Source organism: Centruroides vittatus, unplaced genomic scaffold, assembly GCF_030686945.1.
Source record: "Centruroides vittatus isolate TY-2023 unplaced genomic scaffold, ASM3068694v2 scaffold_324, whole genome shotgun sequence".
Taxonomy (NCBI): Eukaryota; Metazoa; Arthropoda; class Arachnida; order Scorpiones; family Buthidae; genus Centruroides; species Centruroides vittatus.
The window spans coordinates 2,329,426-2,356,066 of NW_027122701.1; the positions used below are offsets into that span (position 1 = coordinate 2,329,426).

The 26,641-nt window shown below is 30.1% G+C and overlaps 1 protein-coding gene across 9 annotated transcripts in view; it reads left to right on the plus strand.

Annotated features, from left to right (window-relative positions):
- The window catches only part of LOC136988271 (uncharacterized), a 116,521-nt gene that overhangs the window by 15,832 nt on the left and 74,048 nt on the right, over positions 1 to 26,641 (plus strand). The window contains exon 2 of one of the 9 annotated variants that reach the window (XR_010882736.1): positions 21,258 to 21,311. The exons of the other annotated variants lie outside the window; for them this stretch is intronic. The gene's annotated coding sequence lies outside the window, so the exon portion shown is untranslated. The remainder of the gene's footprint in view (positions 1 to 21,257; positions 21,312 to 26,641) is intronic. 9 annotated transcript variants of the gene reach the window in all.

Here is a 26,641-nt window from a genome sequence, read left to right on the forward strand (position 1 = left end):
TTTTCTGAAGAAGGGCCGAGTTAGGATTAAGTTTACTGACCTGGGGGCTGGACCATTTTACAATCCTCTTTGTTGACACAACGAGTCTAATTACTTTAGGGGCGAGCAGTGTTGGTAATCACGGGAAGTTTATGACTTGACGCGGTTTGAAATAATTATTAAATCCAAAACGTTTTAATGCAATCGGCTTCCTTTTAGTCGTATGACCCTATTCCAACTATTAATTTTCTTGGTCCAACGTAATAATTAAAAAATTTTTCTATTGCTAGTCTATGGGGAGACTGTAAATAATTGGTTGTTATAGCTTTTGTACATTCCTTTTTGAACTCTGATATTTTCTAGTTTGAATGACATTAGATTGACGAATAAGCGTATTTTCAGAAAAGATTGATTCAAATTTGACTATACCAATCAGAATCTAGAATGTAAAAAAATCGTTATTTTCATGGTTTTTCAGCGCTATTTTGACTTATTTTTATGTTGTTCGACGCTACTTAGATGAATAAGCAAGTTTCCCCGAAGCATCATAAAATTGAAAATTTCCCGCCAAAATAGAAACTTCCTGATAACATCGGAAATGACGTTCTAACATCATTTTATTCTATTTGATTCTTCTAAAACTTGTTATAATACTATGTATTAGACTTAAAATATTCGATATCTAAACCAGAAAGTGTTAGCTAGAAATAGAACTTCAACCCCCCCATTTCTCACCTCAGGGAAAGTCATAAAACAGTTGGGTGATAATTACTTTGTGAAAGGGAAAAAGTTTTATACTTAGAAACTTGGGAAGAAGGGATTTGGCCTGTACTGTCTGCAGGCCACATAAACATTGAAAGGGGGACGTATGTGGCCCCCGGGCCGCAGGTTGTGCATCTTATTATAAAATGCATTAATGCATGGGATAGCAGCTTCTAAACTGATTCCAGTAATTATCTTGCTTTCAATGGCTATCCTGGAGGCATGGGATATACAGTAGGGCAGGTTATACAAAGGTTTTATTTTTATTCTTGCAATTTTCTGTGGAGTATAAGCTGCTGCAGGTTATCTTCATGAAATTACAGTAATTATGGCATACACTAAAAATTGTAAATAAAATAAAGAATAATATAAATTTTTTAGTGTTAAATTTAACACTATCTACAAATAATAACAGAAATTAACAAAACATTACAACCACTTTCAATAAATCAATTTTTCTCAAGATAAAAATCCAGCAACAAGTTGCTTAACTTTCCCAGCAACATTTAAAATTTTGGTGGCACCATCTGTTATATTTAAAAACGTTTTATATTTTAATTATTATAAAATGGCAAGTTATTAATAACAAGTGAAATCGTCATTAAGTTCGATTCTACTCGACACACGACTCCTCTATCTCTTTATCCCATTGACCTTTAACCATCAAAATTTAACAGCATCAATTCCACTAATACACAAACCTCCTTGCAAAATTTAAAAAATTTTCTACAAAAAGCACAGGAGTTAAGCTTCATAGTAGATGAACGAAATTGTGCCCCCCAAACACTAACATCCATACATACAGAAAAATCCCCAAATTTTCTTGTTTCTCAACATTTTAAGGTGCCCCGAATCCAAACACGTAAAATCCCTTGGGGCATTTTTTGACAGATTGCCATACCTTTTTGTTATGTATAACAGAGCTAGAAAAGTAAAAATGTACAGAATGCTGATTTAAAAATTCTTATGAATTACAGTTACAGAAAAATATTTAGAACAAAAATTTTTAAAAATTTATAATATTTACAACTTTGGAATCTTGAAAATTGAAAAAGTTTCTAATTTATAACAAGATTATACCAAATTCTAAAATTGTAGAACCCTAATTATCTGAATAATTAGGGTTCTACAGTTGATTAATTGAGGTTCTTCATTTTCTGAAACAAGCATGTATATGAATATACTACTAATCTTAGAATTGTAAAAGCTTTGCTGAAAATGACCCAATCACAATTAATATAGAAGTTGTGATTTTTTTTATAACTCTTTTTGTTGTGTGGACATTAAGAGAGCCTAAAATATTTACCAGACTGGAAGAAATATACCCCACCACCTCCAAAGCAACCTTAAAATAGCTCCAGCAAAAAATTTTAATGAACTATAATATAGACAAATGTTTTCAATCTATGAATAAGATCTGTCTCAGGTAAGAGAGCCTTTTTCCATGCCTATTATGGGTTCAGACAAATGGTGAGAGTTTTACATATCTGGGACAGACCACTCAAAAATAATGCTGAGGTAATTGAGGAGCATTGTAGCAAAGGGAGGAATGACTATAAAATGTAACTAATTATATACTTTTTTATTCTTAAAACTATTGTATGTATTAGCTATATAATATAAGAATGGTATTTTTACATTATTTATATGATTAAAATCACTAAGGTATAAAAAGAAGTATAAAAGTATAACTATTTTATATTCATAATTTTTATTTCAAAATGGTCATGCCAACTATTTTATCCAAGTTTTCAATGTAATGTGGACTGATATAATCTATCAGTTCACATTACATTGGATAATCAGGGTTCTATTGTACAAATTTAAAAGAAATTTAAAAAATATTTCCAACTGATTTGTAAGAATTTTTAAACCAGCATTCTGTTTCATTTTTATCTTAAGAAAATAAATTGATTTATTGAAAGTATCAATACTTGTAAAATGTTTTTGTTTATTTCTGTTATTTGTACACTATTAAATATAACAATTTAGTTTCATTATTTGCATGAAAATTACTTTGACCATTTTTTTCATCTGCATAAGAAATGTGCCTAAAATACAAATTCAAATTAGATTTGAGAATCAGTTCTGGTATCAATTTTCTTATTTCATGATCAGAAGTGAATTTTTGCAAGAATCATAGCATGCCACTGTATATAAATATATAAATATATATTATATTTATATTATTAACACTGTATATATTAATTATTATTACTGTATATATTAATTATTTACACTGTATATATTAATATTACTATAGCCATTTGCTAGCCTGATAATTCGACAGTTGTTGGCATGCCACTGTTCTTAACTGCATACTCTGCAATGCTTCCATCAAAAATCTAAAGCCCTGGTCACACCATGCGATTTCCAGCTGCGCAGGTAACCACAACTGCAACAAGTGCAAGTTGCACGCATCTTTTCGTGGTCACACATTGTTTGTTGACGTTGCAACTCGGAAACACGTGGCCCTATAATAAACCAATAAAATTACAGTAGCTTGTTTTTGACTACTTCTGTGTGTTTATCGACATTTTACATTCTACTTCATAGTATTTACAGAATTATAGCCACTTATTAAAATGGTAAGCAGTTCCTTTTCTGGAATGAATAAAATAAAAAAAGGCAATTATTTCGATATAGCTGGCGAGAATACACAAAAAAGATAAAATCTTCGATAAAACGAAGAATTAAAATCCCACAGGTATTTGTGAGCCTGAATAAGCTCTCTCAATCTCGATTCTGTAAAAGTATAAATCCTCTAACTCTGCCATGAGGACGAACTATTTTCAATGTTGTCACTGTATGACGTGGCACAAAGGCGTTTGCTGATTGGATGCGCGTTTGTAATCGACCCAAGTAGAACAAACTTTTTGTTTCTAGTTGCAGTTGCAGTCACGCCGATTTTCGAGGGGGGATTACTAGGTAACGAAAACAGCCGTCGCGGTTGCAGTCACCCGCGTGGCTGGAAATTGCATAGTGTGACCAGGGCTTAATGCAGCTTTGTGTTGTTTGGATATGCCCAGGGCCAGATGGTGGTAGTTATGAGGTGGCTAGGTGATGGCTTCAGGCAGAATTTATTTATTTATTTATTTAATACACAATTAGGAATCCCAGACTAGATGATATCTACCTCAATTAACAAAAACCCCAACAGTGAAGTACGATTAAAACCAAAAATAACAAAGAATAAAAATACATAAAATAAATTCTTGACATAACTAAATAAAAACATGAATTAAATAAATCTTTTAAAAAAAATTTCTTCAATATTTTATAAAAACAAAAATGTAAAAGGTTGCAAAGGAGCAACAGTATAAGTTTTTCTTCCCATTATTAATGTCATGCATAATGGGGTGGTATTTGCAAAACTTGTTTCACTTTATTATTCTTTGCCATCTAGCATTGAATATGCCATGGGAATTTTATCATTGCAAAAACTTATGTAAATATAATTTTTAATCAAAAACCTTCATCATGATGGGAGGCAGTTATGTAACCTTATTGTAATCAGTCATAAAAAATGTTTTTTTCTTTCAAATACTGAAGCATTGTATTCACAATTTTCTTTATAAATTTAATTCACTCGGGATTTCTAGGTATCTGGAATCCTTGAAAAATCAGGAAAATTTAAGTTGTATGGAAGTCAGGAAAAGTTTTAAGTTGGAATTTGCAAGAGGAGCTAAATTAACTTTATTTTAAAATTTACTATTACAATTTTTTATATCTATTACAATTATTTTTAAAAAATTTTTTTTTACTTTTAAAATTTTCAAAATAGCAAGTTGAACAGAAAGTTTATACATATTTTTAACAGATGTCATTATTTAACACAGATTTGTGATTTAATTCCAACAGTTGAGAAATTTAACATATTATTGCTAATCTGAGACTGTATTCTTTGTTTAGAAGCTTATTTTGAACTTTTTACTTCATGTTTTGTTCCAATTATATCAAGTTGAAAAATCTGCAGATAAAATCAATATCTGGTATGTTATGCTTTGAATTTTGGAAAGTATATATTGCCATACAAGTGGCAAAAAATAGTTGTAGTGTGTATGAGGAAGATGCTTCTAAACTTTAAACATGTCAACTAAAGGATACATAAAATATGGGACTCAAAATCTGTTGATGAAAAAATTTCAGAAAGAAATCATTAAAAATTAATGAAGAATGAACAGTTATTTATTGTAACAGTGTCACAATGCCCGGCTGCAATTTTTAATTATATTTCTAATAATATTTTAATTTAAAATATGTGCTCTCCACCTCAAATTAGTAGTCTTGCCCTTGTACATCATACTTTTCTGTGAGCAATAGTGTCAGTCATCTATTTAATTCCTTTCAGAGGAAAATTTTTAATTGAAATAACATGACTTCCAGTTTGCACTGAAAGTTCGTATATAGTTAATCGGGACCACGTGTCCCTAATCTTTTCATATCTGGTCTAGGCTTTCATTTATCTAACTCCGTTCTCAACATTAAGGAAAGACAAACGGATGACAGTGGGAATTTATAGATTACAAATTTTTCAAATTGATAACAATAAATAATCTTTACTTCCAGTGACAAAACTTTAATAATTTGTTAAACGGATGCTTTCGACCTTACCCAAGGTCTGCTTCAGGTTATAGTTGTGGTTCTCAATCCATGCTCTGTGGAACATGGATGCTCTGTGAAGCCACTTCAAGTGTTCCCCAGAAAAAATCAAATATACAATTAAAATTGTTGCAAAAGAAAAATCAATACAATGTAAAATAATTTATGTATGGGAATGTAATCAGCAAATGCCAATGATGTCATATAGTAGACCGAGTGCACTTGTTTTCAAAAAGGTTTGCCACTTTTGCTTTAAAGATGATGTAAGTGTTCCGCAGAAAAAAAAATGTCAAAGGTTAGTGTTTTCCAACTTCAAAAAGATTGAGAACCATGGGGTTATAGAACAATTCAAAAACCAGAATGCTAGGAATAGAACATTTTTAAAAATTAAATTTAAAATATTTCGAACATGTAAAAAACAAAGACAAATTATTAAAGTTTAGTCACCAGAAGTAAAGGTTATTTATTATTATTATTAGTACCGGTGATTAAGTTAGAAGATATCTTTTTCAAATCGAAGCCCAACTTCTGAAGTTGCAACAAATCCTAATGTGTCACAGACTTGTACTGTTGAAACACTTTAGTGACTTGGAATGATTTCAAAATGTGTTATTTGGATTCCACTTGCATTAATTGAAAAAAAAAAACTGGATGAAGTTCCAAAATGTGTTGTACTGAGAAATCAAAAACAAGAACTATCTTGTCCTCTTCTATCAGTCTGTTATGTCTAGACATTGAACATTAAATGGTTGTTAACAGTAATCAGATAGCAACAACCATAGCAGATAAAGTAGTTTTCCAACTTTATTGTGAATCTAGAAACAACAGATATAATAAAAGCATTCAAATCCAGAGATAGGCTGGATGATGATTATTTTAATTTGCTATACAAAAGAAAGTAATACCTCAATCTTTCCAAGTTTATGTGGAAAATCATGATACACTCACATGGAAATCCTTTTGTGGAAGGCAGATTTAGCATAAACAAGAATTTTATACAAACTTTCAGACTTACGAACTATGTGACCATACATCTAAAATTAAAATTTTGCATAAATTCTGACATTCCATTGTTGCTCATGAGGTGGCATCAAAGTTTGTATGTTGGAATGATTGCATTTTTCACCATTGTTTTCAATTTTTACAAACTTCTACAATTGGACCGTTTATTTTGAAAGTGGTGTAAGTCCATTTTTTCTTCTTTCGAGGTATTTAAACGTTTGCATTTTAGTTGATTCAAAAATATAAATAAAGTGTACTAAGTTTGACAATGTTTCTATGACTAGAAATATGTAAGTTAATTGCATAAAGACTTCTACGTGAATTTAACTAAACTAATATATGATTTGTTGTGAAACCGTGTTGTATTGTCTTAGAAGTGTTGAACACAAGATCGTGTTAATAAATGTGATTGCAATAACAATCACATGGAAAAAGCCATGTGATTGTTATTAACACGATCTTGTCTTCAACACTTCTAAGACAATACAACACGATTTCACAACAAATCAACAATAACCATTGTTATAGAAACAGCGAATACCACCGGAAAGAAGAGAAAATTCAACTAAATAAAGGTGGAAAAAGCCATGTGATTGTTATTAACACGATCTTCTGTTCAACACTTCTAAACTAATATATTTTTTCTGGGCCATTAATGGACTTACACCACTTTCAAAATTATTGAACTGTAAAACTCATTAAATTTCTATTATGTAAAACTCAATTTCACTTGAAACACATTGTGTTTTATTCTGATTTTGTTAATATATAATAACAAGAAATAAAATTGTGTTGTTTATTCTGAACATTAAAAATATTTACTTATTGTTAAACTGTTTTATGATAGGTTTATCATTATTATGAGCTACCATTAGACACTACTTTTCATTTAGGTTCATTACATGGATTTTTTTTCCATTCTATCAAATTATAGATTTATGGGTAAAATTCATAGTTTTCCTCCTCAGTTATAAGAGGCTGTCCATAAATGATGTCCACTGGAAGGGAGGGAGGGGGTTAATCCCTTTCCTTAAGACAAGTCAGACAAGAACAGTTGAGCATTAGTGGACATCCATTTATTTCATTAAATTTTATAGAGTTTAAGCATTTTATTATATATATATTTCAAAATTTCTTGTATGTTTCATTTCTACTTATGGTATTTATCATTCATAAAGTGATAAAGGTTTTAATGGGGGTTGAGTTATGTTGGACATCAAAAGAGGGGAAGAAGTTACAAAAACATGAAAAAACTGGGACAAGAGAAGGGAGTTAAGTTTCAAGAAAAATGCACATGTAAATTATGGAAAGCCCAAGTGCTTAGACTACAGAAAATGGACTTACACCACTTTCATAATCAATGGTTATGCAATGTCATTTACCGATGAATTTTTAATTGATCAAAGCTTATGGTTATTTTAAAATAATAAGTGTGAATTGTTTATAAATAAAAAGTTCACACTAAATTATATGTATATTATGTGATTTCTCAATTTTTTCCAAAAATGGACTTACGCTACTTTCAAAATAACGGTCCAATTAGTGCTTCAAAAGTACCTCCAAAACATAATAGTCAATCTAGCAGTGGAGATAAATGCAAGAAGTGCTTTGTTACCATGGAAACTAAACTTGACATTATAAAACTAAGTGTGTTAGGTAAAAAAAACCATGATTGAAACACCTGCTACTAAGCAGTAGCAAGCAGATGTATTCATACAAATGATCATAATGTATTCTGTAAGTATATTGAAGGATCAAACACTAACAATGCATGGTTATTATGTTACAACAAAACTTCTGGAACCTAATCTGTTTGTAAGTAGGGGAGTGCCTGTAGTTGAAAATCTTCAGAAAAACTCCATGGTTGTTTTGCACACAATATACAATGCCATTAGTAATGTAGGTGGCTTTTGAAAGGTTGACATAATGAAGTTGATAATTCTTTCGTTCCAAAGTGCTTTTTTTGAAAGAAAGAAAAAAAGAGTTGAAGTGCAAGCATAGAGGGCCCACCAGTGGCCAAGCGGTTCTGTTCCCCAAACACTGGGAGTTCAGGTGTGGGTTTGAGCCTTGCTCAGACGGGCTGGCCATGTGGAGTTTTCCAGGTTTTCTTCACCTGAATAGGGCCAGTTGCCCTCAAAAAGACCTCTCGAAAGGCATCCCCCTTAGGCAGATTGTCCAAGTGTTGCATTGCTGTAACTGAACAAACAGCAAGCATAGAGAACAAACTGAAGAGACAGAGATAACAGCAAAGAGCAAGGTAACTCATCAAATAAAAGAACTTCAGGGAAAGAACACTGTTGAGAGAGAATGAGGTCAAGTCAGTGATCTAGATAGACATCATGGATCTTTCTCAACATTAACTTAATGCTATGTCAATAAAAATTAAAGTAATCATTCAATCAATTCTATTGTTGTCATTAAACTAATTGAGAATTTGTAAACTTTATTTGTAATATTTTAGTGTTTACAAATTTTAGTGTATTTTAGTGTTTTATGAAATTATGATCTTATACACCAGTACTGTAATTTAAGCAACAGATACAAACTTGAGTTAATGTCATTAAATTTAACTTTATCTTTATTTCTGGTGTCAGTTTTAATTTTTTATTTTAAAATTCTAGTATTGAATACAAAGGATGCCTATTTATAAATTCTGAGATAGTTTGACCTTTAAATTGGAAATTTAAAGATATAAAAAGATATAAAGAAATAACCTAGAAATTTATCAAAAGTTACCTGGAAAATCTGGTGAAGTCAAGGAAATTCAGCCTGAAGTTATGCTAGACACCCTGATCCAGTTCTCAAACAGGTATATTGAGATCTTTCATTGTCCTGAAATAATAATTTTTACCTTTTTGAATTTGTTTTCAAAATATTTTCTATAATTGAAACTAAACCCATAAATGAAAAAGCATTTTTAGTAGTTGTATGCAAAAGATTTAACACATTAAGCTCCACAATAGAGGGGCATAAAATATCACATTGGGCCAGGCTCCTTTTTGTGAACAAAATAGCAGACTATTTAATATACAGATATATTAAATAGCAGACATGGCTATTTAATATACAGTGGGTGATCGGTTAACAAACATAATCCATTCCAAGACTTTGTTCGCTATCTGAATTGTTCGTTAACCGATTATCAATTTACCGCAGGTTTTTATGGGAATTTGATTAATTTGTTCTGGAGACACCCAAAAATAAAAAATATACACTTTCTTATTACATTTATTTATATGTAATAATAAAAATACATATATACACAGTCTTGCATTTTTATTAGTCATGTTTTTTCCGTTTGTGGGAGTTAAAGAATATGTCTAATGTCGATTGCTTTTCTCTCTTCAGAATTTTCCAGAAGTAATTAATAGCATTGCAATTGTAGAGATCCCTAAGCCTATTAACCTCAATCTGGCTTGGATGCCATTCTAAGACTGTTATTGTGACTTTCTATTAAACATCCTCTTACTTTTTCAAAAGATGTTTAATAGCAGATATCTGCATTAATTCTCTTTTTCAGAAGAAAACATATTTTGCCGAGTTTCTTGTTCTTCATTCAAGAGTTATTGGCATTCTTCTGTCGTCAGATCAGTTTCAGGTTCCATTATGAGCTCTTCAATGTTCTTTATTTCTTGGATGTGATTTTTGTTACTCCTTAAGCTGCTTGAGTCTTCTTGATTATACTGTATCTTTCTTAGATAAGATTGAACTGTGGCCTACTGTAGACCTGTTTAAGCCATACTGCCCAGAAACATTAGACATCTGCCCACTCTCTACCTTTGCTATTATACTCTTACCTTTCGAAAATAAAAACCAACACAAAACTTAACGAGTGTCCGCCTGACAGTCTCACGAATACTATAAAAGAATTGTTTCTGCCGGAAAAATAAAAGACTGGAATTACAAGGGAGAGTTTCAGAGTTCGGAGGAATACTATCCAATCAGTATATATTGGGTTGAGTGTCGATGTTGACACCTCCTGCACTCCGAAAAGTTTTGAATTGTTGCCTGAAGACAAAAGAAGACCAATCAGTATTCATTATTTTATGTCACTTCTTGTGTTTGTTCTGTAAGGTGTTTGTAATCCGAACATGTGTTCATTGTCCAAACATAAAAATCTTTTGAAGTGTTTATCTGATTTGTTCGTTAACTGATTATCCACTGTAATTTTGTCTGCATTGTTAAAAAAAAAAAACATTTTTTTTCCTTAATTTTTAGGCAACATGGGGTCTGAATGTTTTTTAAATTCCTACTATTAGTTCACACTCTCCCTATATATATATATTTATTTATTTATTTATTTATTTATATGTTTATATATCTTGTTCAAATTTTCAATCATTAATAAAATACTTTTTATTCATCCACTCAAGTTCAAATACATTTTTTTAAACTTGTAGTAGATGACACTTGATGTTAATACAGTTTTTTCAAATATTAATTCATTAATTAATTAAATTTAAACTGTGGCGCCCGTCAGCAATATGCCGATTCGGACCGATAGAGGGCGCGAGGAGAAAAAAAAGGCAAACTTTGTAATTATTTAATAAAAAATAACTAAAATAAAATTTTTTTTATATTACTTGTTTCTTCTCATCATGTTATGCCATCTTGTATGCTCATCCAAGTTTTGAATTTGACAGAACTTCTATTGCATTCAAGATTGCATAAATAAATTAATACAAAGCCAAGAGAAAGAGAATAACTACTAAAATAATATATCTACTTTTTATTTACTGCTTATGTTCACTGATAGAAAATAAAGATTGTTTCTTGAATATTTGTTTTTGTGTTTTATATTTGCACAATATTGTACTTATTCATGTTCACTGTACAAGAAAAACATTAGAAAATGCAAATTTTGTTTATTTTTCATATTTTATAAAGGATAAAATTAAATTTCAGGGCCAAATGCAATTTTCATTCCCACAGGCCATGCTGTAACTATTTCCATTACATTTATATGGCTAGTTTGTTGTTCCAAAGTAACACAGCATAGAATTCAATGTATAGTGTGTGCTGCATTTCTGTGACACATGGCCTGAATGAATTGTTGAGTATTTTGTGTATTTGTAACACATGGTGCTTAATGCATTAACTCTTTTTCTCTTCAAACTTTCAGTTTGTCAATAACTAAGCTTTTATCATCATCTGTCTATCAAAAGAGCAGTTGCAAAAGAGCTTCTCTACAGTTTGAAATATCACAACTTTTGCATTCTGTAGCAAATTTTGTTAACTTCATTTTGTTTTGATCTTTGAACTTTATTACGATCTTTGGGTTGTAATTCTCTATCCTCAGGAGTCGAATCAAAATTTCCGTTGTGTGATTTCAAATTGCTTTAAGGGGAACATAAATTCATACTTTTCATTTGTGGAGTTTTTCAGTATGAAATTTAATTGTTTTGCTTTAATTCTTCTCATTATTTTCTTATCAACTTTTCTGATTATTATTTTACATTCCATAGTAAACTAAGAGATTTAGCAAGAATAATATGATTGGAATAATAATTAAATCTTGAAAGAAATTGATTGCTTTCAACTATTTTTATTCTATATAGGCTTATAAAAATTAATTTAAATTAGTTCAATCTTTTTACAAACTGTTTTGGCATTAAGTTTTAACACTTGATTCTAAATTAACAACACTACTGTCTATTAGCATTACAAAAATGATTTCTTTAAGCAAGTACTGTACTTTTGACAATATATAACCATCCTCTTCAGGCACACTTAGAACAAAATTCTACCATTTTGCAAACAGTAGATTTCTGTTCTCAGTGTAATACCCCGTTCGCACCGAGCATTTCAATCTAGATTGTGACCAAGGTCAGCGACTATGCCTTGGTGCGAACACCCTCGACCGTTTCAATCTCGACTGAAACGACGTTCAATCGCGATTGACTGGAGAGAGTTCTTGAAACTAGATCCAGTCATAAGAGAGATCCCACAATCCCACGCGCGTGAGAAAATACAACATGGCTACAGAACACGTGTCGGGCTATCGGCAAAGAAATAAAAAAGATGTTTGGAGAGACGATGACATCTGTCTATTATTAGATATATGGCAAGATAAAGTATTTATTTCTAATCAAAACTTCCATTTTGTGTTTGGTGTTTGTGACTTACCGAGTAGTTATGCCAGTTTTATCATCGCTTACAATAGCCGGGTTATTCTCAAGCGAATTACCTGTGCGAACGGCACGACGTTTGAATAGCGACAGTCACAATCCAGATTGTAGGTAAATCGAGATCGAAGTTAGTCGAGGATTGTGTGCGAACGTAGTATAAGATACTGCTGTCTGAAAAGGACAGCTATATACCATCGAAAATACTTAAGTCAATAATGTTTGTAATGCCGATAAACAGTTGTGTTCTTAATTCTGTATAGTATCTTGGCTTGAAGTGTCTTTACATTTTATAACACTCTATTCTCTTGAACAATCATTTTAAATTTTCATTTTCTGTCATCATTTTCAAACTGATAGTATTTTATGACAACAACAATCTTTATATGAGTATTTTCAGGCAATTTAGTTAGAGCAATAAATATTGGACAGAATATGTCATATTAAGTTCTTATTCTTTGCTTTCATATTCCTCCCCAGTTGTTTACAAAGATCTGTATCTTTGTTGAATCACTGTTTTGTTAGAAGCAATGGTCACTGAATTCAAGATGTTGTTTGGCAGGAGAAATTAGAATTGTCTATACATTATGACTCCTACAAGCCTTTCTTCTAGGTTTTTTAATACTCTTAAATTATCTAGTATTCGTATTCTTGAATTGTGTAATATTTTCAAATAGTCAAATATTCTCAAATTGTTGAACATTTTTTATGGTGTTTGCCCACTGTGGCTAAATATGAAACTGATTTCACAGATATAGAAATTTAAGATAATAGACATATCTTTTCATACTGTCTAATGGTGACAACTTTTTAACTGGGCCATAGTTAATTTTGAAATCACTCTACCGTAATAACCATTCTCAATTTAGAAATAACTCATTTAATAGTTTTTAAAAAAATGCTTTTTTTTTTAAACTGCTTTTTGCCCAGTGGGCACTGAAGGATTTTTTCCAGGTATATTGTGGGATTCAGACAGACTCACAATGAGAATTGCTAGGTGGTGAGGAACAGGGCTTAACATATTTGGGACAGTTCTCCTCTGAAAAATCCCTGAAGTTCTTGACTGTGATTAAAATTCTTATGTTAATTAAAACTGAATTCAAGTTAAAATATCTTATATAGGGTGTTTCAAAATGAATATCAGTGTTTTAAGGTTTTGTAGTATTTATTACATTTAAGTTATAATTATAAATAATACATCAAATGAAAGAGCAACTTAAACAGTTTTGTTGGGTACACCTGTGATGCACTGTTTCCTCTGTCTTCCGTTAGAAAGCTAGTAGCAAAGATGGCGACTAGCGAACAGAAAACTTTTTGTGTTTTACAGTTTGCAAGGACTGAATGTGTAGTTACAGTACCAATGTGCATTCTGTATTAAGTTTTATTGTAATCTTCTAAATGATGATAACATCCGTAGATGGTATCATCAGTTTGAAGACAGTGGCTGTCTTTGTAAAGGGAAGAGTACGGGACGACGAAGAGTGACTGAAGAACGTGTTGAACGAGTGAGAGAGTCTTTCATGCATAGCCCCAAGAAATCAGTGCGGAAGGCTAGTCATGAATTAGCAATGCCAGGATTGAAAGAAACAGAAACCCGACTTAAGAAACAGGATTTGAAGCAGTTTTTGCAACAATTACTCCAGACACACTGATCAAGGTTTGGGAAGAACTCGCCTATCAACTGGATGTATGCTGTGTGACAAATGGTGTTCTCGTTGAACACTTGCAGGGAAAAACTGTTTGAGTTGCTCTTTCATTTGATGTATTATTTATAATTGTAACTTAAATGTAATAAATACTACAAAGCCTTAAAACCCCAATATTCATTTTGAAACACCCTATATTTTAATTTGAACTTTGTTCAGTCAGTTAGTTGAATCAATTAGAATAATCATAATAGATTAAAATTCTAAAAATGACATAATCCCATTATCAGCATAAACTAAACACACAATTTTATGTTTATTATTAAAAAAATGAATGAAAATATCATACTGTAACTGAAGAGTTCAAATACTGAAGATGTTTGTTTGTTATGGCAATGCAACACTTGGGCAATCTGCTTTAGGCATTAAAGACATGGAGAAAATCCAGAAAACTCCAAGTGACCAGCCTGTCCAGGCAGAGGGTGAATCCACCAGTGTTCTGGGAACAGAATCACTTGGCCACTGGTGTGCCCAAATACTGAAGAGCAGCAAATATTCCATCACTGGTATACATATATTCTTCATTTCATATACATAGGTGTTATTGCTACAGTAGTTTCATAACAATGAATAGTTAAATGATATCAAACAAGAAATTGAACAAATTATTGATGTGAAAAATCCTAGGTATTATCATCTGGCCAACTTAGCTGAAATCTTTAATTCAATTAAACATGTGCAAACTAAATGGGTCTATTTGTAAAATAGGGATGGCACTTTTATTGATATATAAAGGAATATTTGTGTAGAAAGACTGTTTTTGGAAGAAGAAAAGTGCTTTTAATCCAAGAAAAATCTATCTTTTTTTTAAGACAGGCAGTAATTTAAGAAATTATTTGATTTTCTTTCCTTTGACATGAAAACCATGTATTCTAATTACATCCTAATCAAGGCTGTCTAATGCTATTGTTTCTGGCATGTCCTCCTTTGAACACTTTAGTGATAAAGTAAAATTTGGCTCATCTTCACTGTCTGCTTTCTGGAAATTTTTTTTTTTATTGTTGACAGTGATACTCCAGCAATCTTACTTGCACATTTTGTAGAATGAGCAAAAGGAATGATAAAATCACCATTTTTGGCTTCTGTTTTGCAAAATTGAATGATGTGTAACATTTATTTGTTTTGCTGCAAAAGGGTTTATGTGATGTATCCTCCATTGTAAAACAAGTTTGCATGCAAAAGAATAAGAAAAGACAAATTAAATCTTGCACCAAATTCACTATTAATAACAAATGCATCAGCACAGCTTTCCTTTCTATTTTCTGCCCTTCTAAGATGAGTCCAAGAGAGTTGGCAAAATGCAAATGACAGGTGCAACTAAGCTGTCTGAACTATAAATTATTCAAGTTAAATATAATATACCTAATACTTGATAAAATGTATCAAATATCAGATAAAATATTTATACAAAAACACCACAATAATAATTATAACTTGAACTTCATTTTAAAATATCATTTAAATTAAGTTGTTATTCTTAAAATATGTTTATTTTTAATTTTATTGAAAATTTATAAAATGCAAACAAGTTGTATATCTAAAATCAGTTTTAATTTTTATTTCTTCATTTAAATTTTCTTAAAAATTGGTTATGTTCATTTGTTTCTTTAAAAATAAAAACTCATTTGCAGAGTTTTTCAATAAAGAATAATTTATCTAATTTACCATTAGAACTTTCCAATGTAATATTGAATAACATACCAAAGTTGAACAAAAAAGAATCCAGTTCCTATTAGAGTTTGAAAATATAGTATTAAAATGTATTCATTTTGTTTTTAATTTAATTTGTTTACTTTTATAACACAATTGTTTATCCTCAGAACAGGGTTCTTAGCAATAATCGAAAATTTGGAAAACCTGGAATTTTCCTAGACATTATCAGCCTGTGTTAATATTACATGCTTTTATTCAAAATAGAGAGGTTGTGGTGCAAGTACAAACTTTACTTGTACATGGCAAGCAGAAGTACACAGTTTACATTTTAAGTCCAAGAAAAAATCGTTGCAGTGCACATTCATATCACCACATGACTCAGTGAACTTTGCGCATTGACTCATGAGAAATTTGTTTAAAAAATGGCAGATACGTTTAACATCAAGGGTTACCAGTGAAGGTAAATAAACAAATTAAGCTATTTTAAAGTATTTATAGGATTTTGAAGTACTTAAAGTATGTTTAATAACACTAAATAATTATTTTTAATTAGCATGGTGTCTCCTACTGTATGATCAGATGATACGACTACCTCATATTTTTGTTGAAGGAAGTAGTGGCTTATGTAAATTCGAAAGCAGCTCAGAAAATTAATTTTTAGAAAGTTTACAAACGTATTATGCTGTTGATGGTAGAAGATGCCGTGGAAGAACAAACCTATTTTAAGATAAGCTATTATGAAGGCAAATATATGTAAATTCTATAGGCACTTCACATCACTTGCTAAAAAATTGAATAATTTCTGGATTAAAATCGTCTGTTTCTTTACAATATTATTCATAAATGCTTAAATAATCATTATTCTAATAAAATACATCATAATTTTAACCCCAAACACAAAAAAATGAAGAAGTTTAAACCAATCTTCTACTTGCCATGCTGGACATAACAAACACCATTATCGACCTTCTAAAATTGCCAGGTGGTGGTGCTCAAACGTTCACAGTTCACATTTTGGGCTGAATACGACAACCGCGACCTCTCTAATAATGGATTAATTGTTACAGTGGATGTGCAAAGTTTCATTCACGTGAAATGCCTAGGAATTTTCTGAGGCATTAAATTTCGTTGAACAAATAATGTATTTGGAAACAAGTTCTTGTTTTCTAGAAAGCCTGGTTCAGTGTTTATTGGGTACTCAATGAACATTCATTAAAAAATAATTTCTGGTTTATGGGGGTTACTTTTTTGATGATGTGTTGTTGTAGATGACAGGCACACTAGTATGTAAATTTAACAATCAAGTGAATGGCGCTCGAAAGGTGAAGCAAGACCAAAAAGACCACATCAAAGTCAGTCAAAAATCAAGATCATATCAACTGCTTTCTTTCTTTCTTCAATAGTGATGTTGTGCATCACAAATTCCTTCCAACTGGCCAAACTGTCAACAAAGAATATTATTTGAGCATTTTGTGTTGTTTGCATGAATCAATTTGTAGAAAACCACTGATTTGTGCAAGAAAATTTAATGATTTTTGTACCACAATAATGCACCTGCTCATAACACTTGTTTGTGACTTTTTGGGCCAAAAATTCAACAAATACAGTTCCATAAGCTCCATATTCATCTTATATTACACCATGTAACTTTCCTACAATTTCCATTTGGTGGTCATTGTTTTGAGTCAATCAATGCTATAAAACAAAATTCATAGCAAGTCCTGGAGAGGTTGCATGAAAACAACTTTAAATCTAGGATTAGGAAAAACATTGGCATAAGTGCACTGCAGTAGGAGGGGATTACTTTAAAAGGAATGAAATTAATTTTGATGAATAAATTCAAATCTTGCATTTTATTGAACCATTTCCAATAATTTTTGATACGTGAGTATACCAAGGTTCAGTTTAATCTGGGGTCCATCAGCAGTATGGCATACACTCTTGGTGAGAACATTTCCTCCATTGGGTCTTATCATTCCTAATTAATGAGAAAATTGATGAGCTTCTTCTGTAAGCTATTTTGATGCTGTTTACCCTGATAATTTCTCTGTATATACTATTCATCTCCTTGTTATATGTAATGGCTACCAAGTCACCTTCCCATTGTTGTGGTTTGTTTACAGGTTGTTGATGATGATGGACAAGTGACCTTATTAGGGCCCTTTAGTTAAACATGCAACTTCCCTCCACTTACTGTTTGGTAAGCAGAAATTGCGGGTTCAAGTCCTGCTCTGGGCTGGTTCTTTTCTTCCAAGATGTTCTAAATTATTTAATAGATTATAATTATTAATTTAGATAAGAGATGGTGCCTAATGTCTCCCTCTAGTACCAAATTACTTAGTTTCTAATTTATTAATTATTTTATATTAATAGCCCAATTAATTACAGTGAATATTTTGCTTAGTATCAATACATCGGGTTTCAGAAAGTTGACATTTATTTGACTATGATGATTCACTAATTGGATTACTTTTGGGGGTGCATTGAGTCTTTTGTGAGAGAGTATTACTTAATTACTTTATATTTATTTATTTTGCAATTAAAACAATACTTTTTACAACTATTAAAATTTACACATCCACAAGAGCCGAATTATCGGGCTAGAGTTGGCTATAATAAATAAATAAATAATTAATAAGACAATTTGGCACTAGAGCTTGGCATTAGGCGCCATCTCTTACTAAACTTAATAATTATAATTAAATTAAATAAATAATTTTAATAATTTGGAACTGGAGGAAAAGAAATCGGCCCGAAGGTAAGAGAGTAAGAGATGGCGCCTAACGCCAAGCTCTAGTGCCAAATTGTCTTATTAATTATTTATTTATTATAGCCAACTCTAGCCCGATAATTTGGCTCTTGTGGATGTATAGCTTTGTAACGGGTTAGTCGTTATTTATTTCTATTAAAATTTACATATTTAAAGAAGTAAATTTTTCACTACTATCATGTGATGAAAGTAGCTGTGAAAATTTGGTGACATTACAATTTTGCAAATCAGACATGGTGATGCCATAAACATGTTTGTTATCTTCTTTCTATCAGGTTGTTACAGGTGAAATGGCTAATTTTTCAGATTTAGGTTAATTTTCAAAAATTGTAGATCTAATACAATACAGCTTTATCTTCTTGCCAAATGTTGAATAGCAGGAAGGAAAAACTCAATGAGCACGGCATTAATTATTAACAGCTTTTTTATACTGCTAGTGCTTTCAATGAATCTATGATCATCTTCAGGTGAATGAAAATTTAAAATGAGAGTAAATATGAGACATATGTGAAATTTGACTTAATCTATGTCTGATCTGTCCTGTACTAATAAGTTTATTTAGTGCTTTTTAACATATAACTTTTCTGAATGAAAATGACTATCGTTTCATTGAGTCTTTTTAAATTTTAAAAAACACTACAAAAATAAGTGCAAAAACTAACTTCTGTCAGTTCAACTAACTTTTGCTCTGTATATGTCTGGATATTTAATTAGAAATTTGTATGTAGTATATAAATGCAGCTTTCAGCTGCTAGTTGTTTTTATTGCATATATCATCTTTTGTCTGAGTTTTGTGCATTTCAAAATGAGATAGAAAATGAGACACCAGGTTTTATTTACCAATCATTAATTTCCATGAAACTTTTTTATTTAAGTTCAGTCTGTAATTATTTTTGAAATGTAATAGGTCTACATTTAATTTAACTTTAATGTTAATACACAGAAAACAGCAGGGCTATAGTTTTATTTTCTTTAATATTTTTATTCCATACTAATTAAATAAATAATCAATTGTTTCTAAAATGCTTTATTTTGGTGTAGGCCTATTTTATTTAGTCTAGGCTAGTTATGTAAATTTTCTTTAATTAGTGGTAGGCTTATTACTTTTTCTATGTTAATATCTCTTTTAACAGGCCATTGAATAAAGCTTTATATGTTTACTATTAACCTGTAGTATTTCATTATTAACCTCTCTGTTGGCGTAGGCAAGCCCTTATGGTGATACAAGGTGTGCCTGAAAAGTTTGGCGAATGGTCCCATAGTTGAATAACCGTGCTGGTTAGGATGTTGCACTCACGCAGACGTAGTGAGAGACTTACCAACTAGTGCCCCCTAGCGTCGAAATCACGACAGTTAAACAGAAGTGCATGCAGCAAACAATGCAATGCAGCCAGTGTAAGAAGGAGTGTCACTGCAAAATGGAGCAACGCGTGAACATTACGGCACTTCCTCTCTACATGCCAAGTGACAGTTCTTCAACACTCTCCATATTCTCCAGATCTGGCACCTGCAGATTTCTTCTTGTTCCCCGCCTGAAAAGCCTACGCTTTTCCGACATTGCGCAGATCCAACAACGTGTGACAACGGTGCTTCATGCAATACCGAAAGAAGTGTTTGCTCACAGCTTCCAGCAGCTGTACAACCGATGTCAAATGTGTGTTGTCACTAATGGCGATTACTTTGAATGCCAGTAAAAGTATTTTGTTTGTATTTGTAACTCTTGTTTCCTTTATTTTATGAGACCATTCACTGAACTTTTCAGACACACCTTGTATAATAGGTGTTCCATTTTTCACCTCCCAGTGTCTTATATTTTAGCTTTTAAAGCTAAAATATGAGACAAAGAAAGAAATTTTTTGCTCAACATTTCTCATACATACAAAAAAAATGAATACTCCATTAGATTTTAACACCATCTGTAGACCTTGTAATGTATTTCTCTTTGTAAAATACTGATCCTAACAAATGCTGTTACAAAAGTTTTGAAAAGTGTCTCATATTTACCCACATTGACCCTACATTTTAAGTGCTTAATTATGACAGTAATAATTAGAGATGGGCAAATATCATTTTTTCAATTTTGAATATTGAAATTAACTAGATCTCGAATACTTGAATATCCCAAATACATAGTGAACTTAATTACCTTATATAACTTATTTTGCTAATAATTTATTTAATATTTATTATTCAGCTTGTTTTATTTATTTCAATATATTAATAAATTAATAAAATAAAGTAAGAAGTATAAAAAAACAATTTACTAAATTTTAAGAAATGAAAATTTAAACTTTTAATTTCGACTTTGAGTTTAAATTAGCTTTTTTTAAGTACTCTTATCTCAACTACAATAGCTTAACAAATAATTTTTCTCATTCTCTCACTTACTGAAGATTTTTTTTTTTAAGAAAACAAGAATTTCAAAACATTCCAGTATCTAATCTGCTTTTCTTGTCACAAATTCAGTCTGAGGTTCTGAAAGGCACTGTGTATATAGTGGTTGATAAATTAAAATTTATTTTTTTGAACGTTTAAAATGTTTTAAAACCATTTATGATGGCAAATACAATTTATTGGATATATATCTGCAATATAATTGTTGTGCATGTTCACCCATATATTAATTATTCAAATATTTCTAATTTTTGATTTTTTTAGTCTCTCTTTGGATACTTTTGAATCTGTCACTGTGACATGTGGTGTGATATTAGAGTAAGTTATTCATAGTATTCAAATTTATTTTTATCAACTTAATATTCGACTATTCATGAATAATATTTGCCCATCTCTATTAATAATAATTATATTGACTATTGTTTTCTTTAGAAAACATTTCATTTTTTTAAATGTTTTAAGATTATATAACATTTCTTTATTTTATTCTTACTATGAGTTATAAAAATAAATATAATATAATTTATAAATACAAACATTTGAAAAAAATAATAACTTTGATTTGTAAATATTTATTAATTCCTTTGAGTATCAGATTTGGTATTTAAATCAGAATTATAAAAGCAGAAATACAAATAACTCTTTGAAATGGTTGGGTGTGTCTTTATTTAAATTAAATAAAGAAAATAATACAAAATATATTTATAATATATTTATTGTGAAATAAATCAATCAAATCAAAGTGTAAAAATGCAATTTTTGAGACAGCACATTGATAAAGCCACCCTATACTTTGACCTCAAAATTAGTAGACAAAACAAACATCTGCAGAGATATTACATTGTATAAAATAGGGGAGATAGTTTCCTTAGAAAATGATTAAAATAAATTATTATAAAATATCCACCACAATGAAATATTCTTTAATATTTCATTGTGATGACAAAACATGATATACATTAATATGTAACAGTAATTGCAACTCACAAACAATATTTGTTCATATACATTCTATAAAGCTGAAAGAATGTTAGATGAATTTTCTTTTTGATTCAATCAATATGTTGTCTTTTGTAGGAGTTTAATTTTAATGATGCATATTAATTCGTGTTATTTATCAATCAAATAATATCCGGTCTGTTGTTATGAATTGTCTTTATGAAAATTGCTTTGATTCAATATTTCTTACAATAATGCATATAGTATTTACTTAAATTAGAAACATACCAGTACAACAAACCAGTTAAATAAACCCTAAAAATATTTAATATAAGGAACATTTTTGTCTGTGTCAATCAGGTTTTATTCAAGACAAAAATATTTGTTATATTAAATATTTTTGTATTTAGGTGGCTTGGTATACTGATTTGTTTTTGGATAATACATACTAGTTCTCGAGGTGTTTAATATACTTCAACTAGTTTGATATAAAACTTTGTAATAGGATCTGTCTGGATAGTTTTTATTTTTAGTTAGATTTCTGAATGGTTTCTGTAACTTGATATTGTCTTTAATACATTCTAAAATGGCTAACGGCTAATGGCTGCATCTTTATGGCTAAGGCCTGTTTCAGGACTGCATCCCAAGCAAAATTTCTTATGATTTTTTTTTTTTTTGTACTCATTCTCTTTTTTTTAATCAATTTTATGTTTTTGCATAACTGTTAAAGTTGTTACAAGCAAAGTTAATGTAATTAGATATAAGATCAACATAAAAAAAGTAAGTACAGATATCCCTCATACAACACAGTGTCACTCTAACACTGTTTGAAAATTGGGGATATCCCATACAACACAACCTCTAACATGGTTTTGGAAATCCTCCATTAAAAATTTCACAATTTTTAAGTGTACACTTCTCTCTCTCTCTCTCTCTCTTTTTTTTTTTTTTTTTTTTTTTTTTTTTTTTGTTAAGGTTGAGGAAATTTTGCAAACAGAAAGTATAATTAATTCATAAACTGTCAGAATACAGTTGTATTTATTAATTTTAAGCCTGCTTATTAGTTTTTTAAATTTTTGCTTGTTATGACATCTCACAGATTGTCAATAATCAAATGTATTTGTGGCAGGACTCTGAAAATTCTTTACTTGTCAGAACCTGTAATATCTTGAATAATTATGCTGATTCTGTCTTAATTTTAACTATTCCCAGTAGCTTCAATAACTGCGTAATGCCAGATTGTGCAAATTGGACAAGGATAGAAACAAGTACGAAGTCTGCAAGTATGAAGTTTTTCTTCGTAAACCTGATTATTAAAGAAACGAATTGCTGAATTATCGGGCTTATAAGCTTGATGTTTCTATTAAAGCAGCCGAGGTAGACAAATCAAGAATACTAGAGAGCAAAAGAAGTACTACAATCTTGAAAATGAGCTAGAAATCTTCCAGGCTACAGGAGAAAAAACACATAACATCTGTTTTCTCTTAAATGCATTAAAGACGATTAAATCCACATGAATTGAATCGGAAAGGGGATTCTTGGTAGCAGGCTTTTCATTAGTTAAATAAGAACCAGATCGAGTGATCGGAGTTTTGACCATTATTGATATTTAAAATAATTATAAATATTATTATAAAAATTTACAATAATATTTAGTATTATGTTTTATTTAAAAAACGAAAATTACCTTCTAAGTTAGAAGTTTGGTCTAAGTTCATTTTTTCTTTAAATTTTCAACTCAGTTAAAAGGAATTTTTTTTGTAAGCAGTTTCCAACAAACTTTAATAAATTTTTTCTATTTGTGAAAATTTCCACATAATTCAAAAATAATTTTAATATATATTTTACACAGCATTATTAATATTATGATTTTGGAGGTTGCAGAACATATTAAATTACTTTTAAAAATGAAAAATAATTGTATCATTCGATTTCAAGATATTTTTTATATTTTAAAAATAACTAATTATTTCCTGGGAAATAGTTTGCTTTTTTCCCAAAATCCTGGGACAAGCAAAACACTGGGAAATGAGAAACCCTAGTCCGGGATAAATCAAACCGGTGTAAAATGAGGGTAGCCTAAATATTGCTCTATAACAAATTAAATTTAGCTTTACAATGGTGTTGTGTAAATTGTTATTGCATTATATCTCCCAAAAGAAATTACTATTGGGCTGCACTTATTTGAAAAAATTGTAGAACTATAAATTTCCACTGTCTTTCCTTAATCTCAAGAACAGAGTTAGACGAAAAACGAGACCAGGGCCGTGTTTAGTAATCCAGAATTCTTGCTAAGTCTAGTTATGCTGAGATGTTAAACTCGTTTCTAACTACTGCTTGACTCCTTTCACCACTAGAATTCTAGCTAGTTCAGTTAGCTTCTTTTATCTATGGGCATATTCAAAATCTCAGTCTGCAGCTAGCACCTCTTATTATCTCTGTTCAAAATCTCAGATGACTTCCGGTTGCTTCCAGCAAATGCAAGCATCTTTTTTGGTGCTCGATACATCAGCAAACAAGATGGTAGCTACCATGAGGCTCGTAAGAGCTCTATTTTGCATTGACAATTTTAAATTTAATTTATTTGTTGATACAAAACCCTGAATAAAGTAATATATGATTAGTACATTAATAGAATATTTTAATATACTAGTATATTTACCTAAGACATCACATAATTTTTTTAGTTGTTAATTAAAGTGTAATCTTAGGATTGATTTAATTATTTAAAACTTCTATAGAAATTTAAAAAATCTTCATCCCTATTTCTCTTTTCGAAATACAGTATTCATTTTTCATTAAGCTGTTCTCATTAAATAAGTTCAAAAATAAATTTAACGTAACATGGAAGTCCACATTGTTTGCTGTTTTTATGGTTTTTCTCTCCTGAAATTCCCAGCAGTCAGTGTTTGTGTTCCCAGCCTTTATTACAATAGTGTCAGTGTTTGTGTTCCCAGCCTTCATATTGTTCGTGTTCCCAGCCTTTAGAAAAAGGTTGCCTATCCCTGCCTTTGCCAGGTATGAAATTCTCCCAGAGCATGTGTTACCAGAATATTTATCAAACTTCAACTTCCATTGCACAGTATTATATTTTTGAAATCTAGGAGGAATTAATTGATTTAGTTTTATTTGTTGTTTTGAAACCGTGTTGTACTGAATTTTTGAGAGTATTAAACACAAGATCGTGTTATTAATGAATCATGTGACTTCTTTTCCATCTTGATTTTTATTTGTCACTAATTTATTGAAAAAAAACCTTTAAGTCTTTATTCTTCTTATGTAAATGTAAATTATACGAAAAAATTATATTTTTCTTTCACTTCTGACTTTTGGATATTATATAACTTCAATAAATTTCAAAACATTAAACCAATAATGATTAAAATTAAAGTTAAAAAGGTATAAAAAAAGAAATCAGATTGCAGAGAAAAATACTTTTTATTTACATTACTGACAAGTTCCCCAAATGCATTTCGCCTATGAAAGGCCTCTTCAGTGGTGCTAAACATACACAGTTCATATCTGACAATCAACTCATTAATAAGAGCCACTTATACAGTTAACAAAGAATATCTAGCATTCCGCTGTTGACATTCCCGTATTTAAATTTACATTATTATTCTGCATAATTATAGCGAAGTGTTCTTTCCACTTTACATTGTTTTTTTTCTCTAAAAATAATTTTTAATTTATTAGTATTAATCTGACAATTATTACTATTACAATGTTGGAAGACAGGAGAATTACTAATTTTTAACTTTACAGCAGCCAAATGTTACGATAGTTGAATCTTCGTTTCGTTTTACCAACGTAAAAACTAGGGTTATTACACGTGCATTCTATCAAATAAACATCTTCTAATAAATTATTTTTAGACCTTATAATTATTATATTTGATAACCTGTTATTTGAGGATGGTGCCAATCTAATTAATGTTTGATTAAAAAACTTATTATATTTTTCGTAAATACCTTTTATATACGGAAATGATACATACTGTATTATTTCTTGACGACATTTAACTTTAAATCTATTTCTTAAAAATCTGTGGTACCAATCATTTAATAATTGCTTTGGGTATCCATTTATAATATATTTTTTGTGTGTATCTTCAAGTTCTTTTTCTCTTTTAATCTATATTTGTTGTTCTAAAAAAAATCTTTGTTATTTCCCTCAGATATACATTATATTTTTGACTTAAAGGGCAGTATGATTTATAATTAATTACTTTCCTTGTATTACATGGTTTTTCAAATTCACTGTATTCCAAACAATCTTCAAACCTTTTAATTGTTATATCTAGATAACTTAATTTAGATAACTTAAGAACACAAATTAAATAATCTATTGAGTAAATTTGATTTACTCAAGAACACACAGAACCTTTAAGTCTTTTTTTGACTTTGTTGTAATAAGAAAGAATGTAATTTTTATTAGTTTCTTTCTGTATTTGCAAAAACAAAAAAACGAAAGATAAACTCATTTTCAGCACAAGTTTTTTAATCAGTACATTGAACCTGAAATCTTAATTTAATTTAACATGTATGCAATATACAAGTATTTTTTTTGTGTGTTTGTTTATTATTCTATATTTAACATAAATTTATTAAAAAGCATTGGATTTTGGGTTTTTTTTTATTAACTAATTTTTGCCTGCTATTAATACTCTTTGTTTATGTTTTTGGCATTATAAGTAACTGTTAACATAT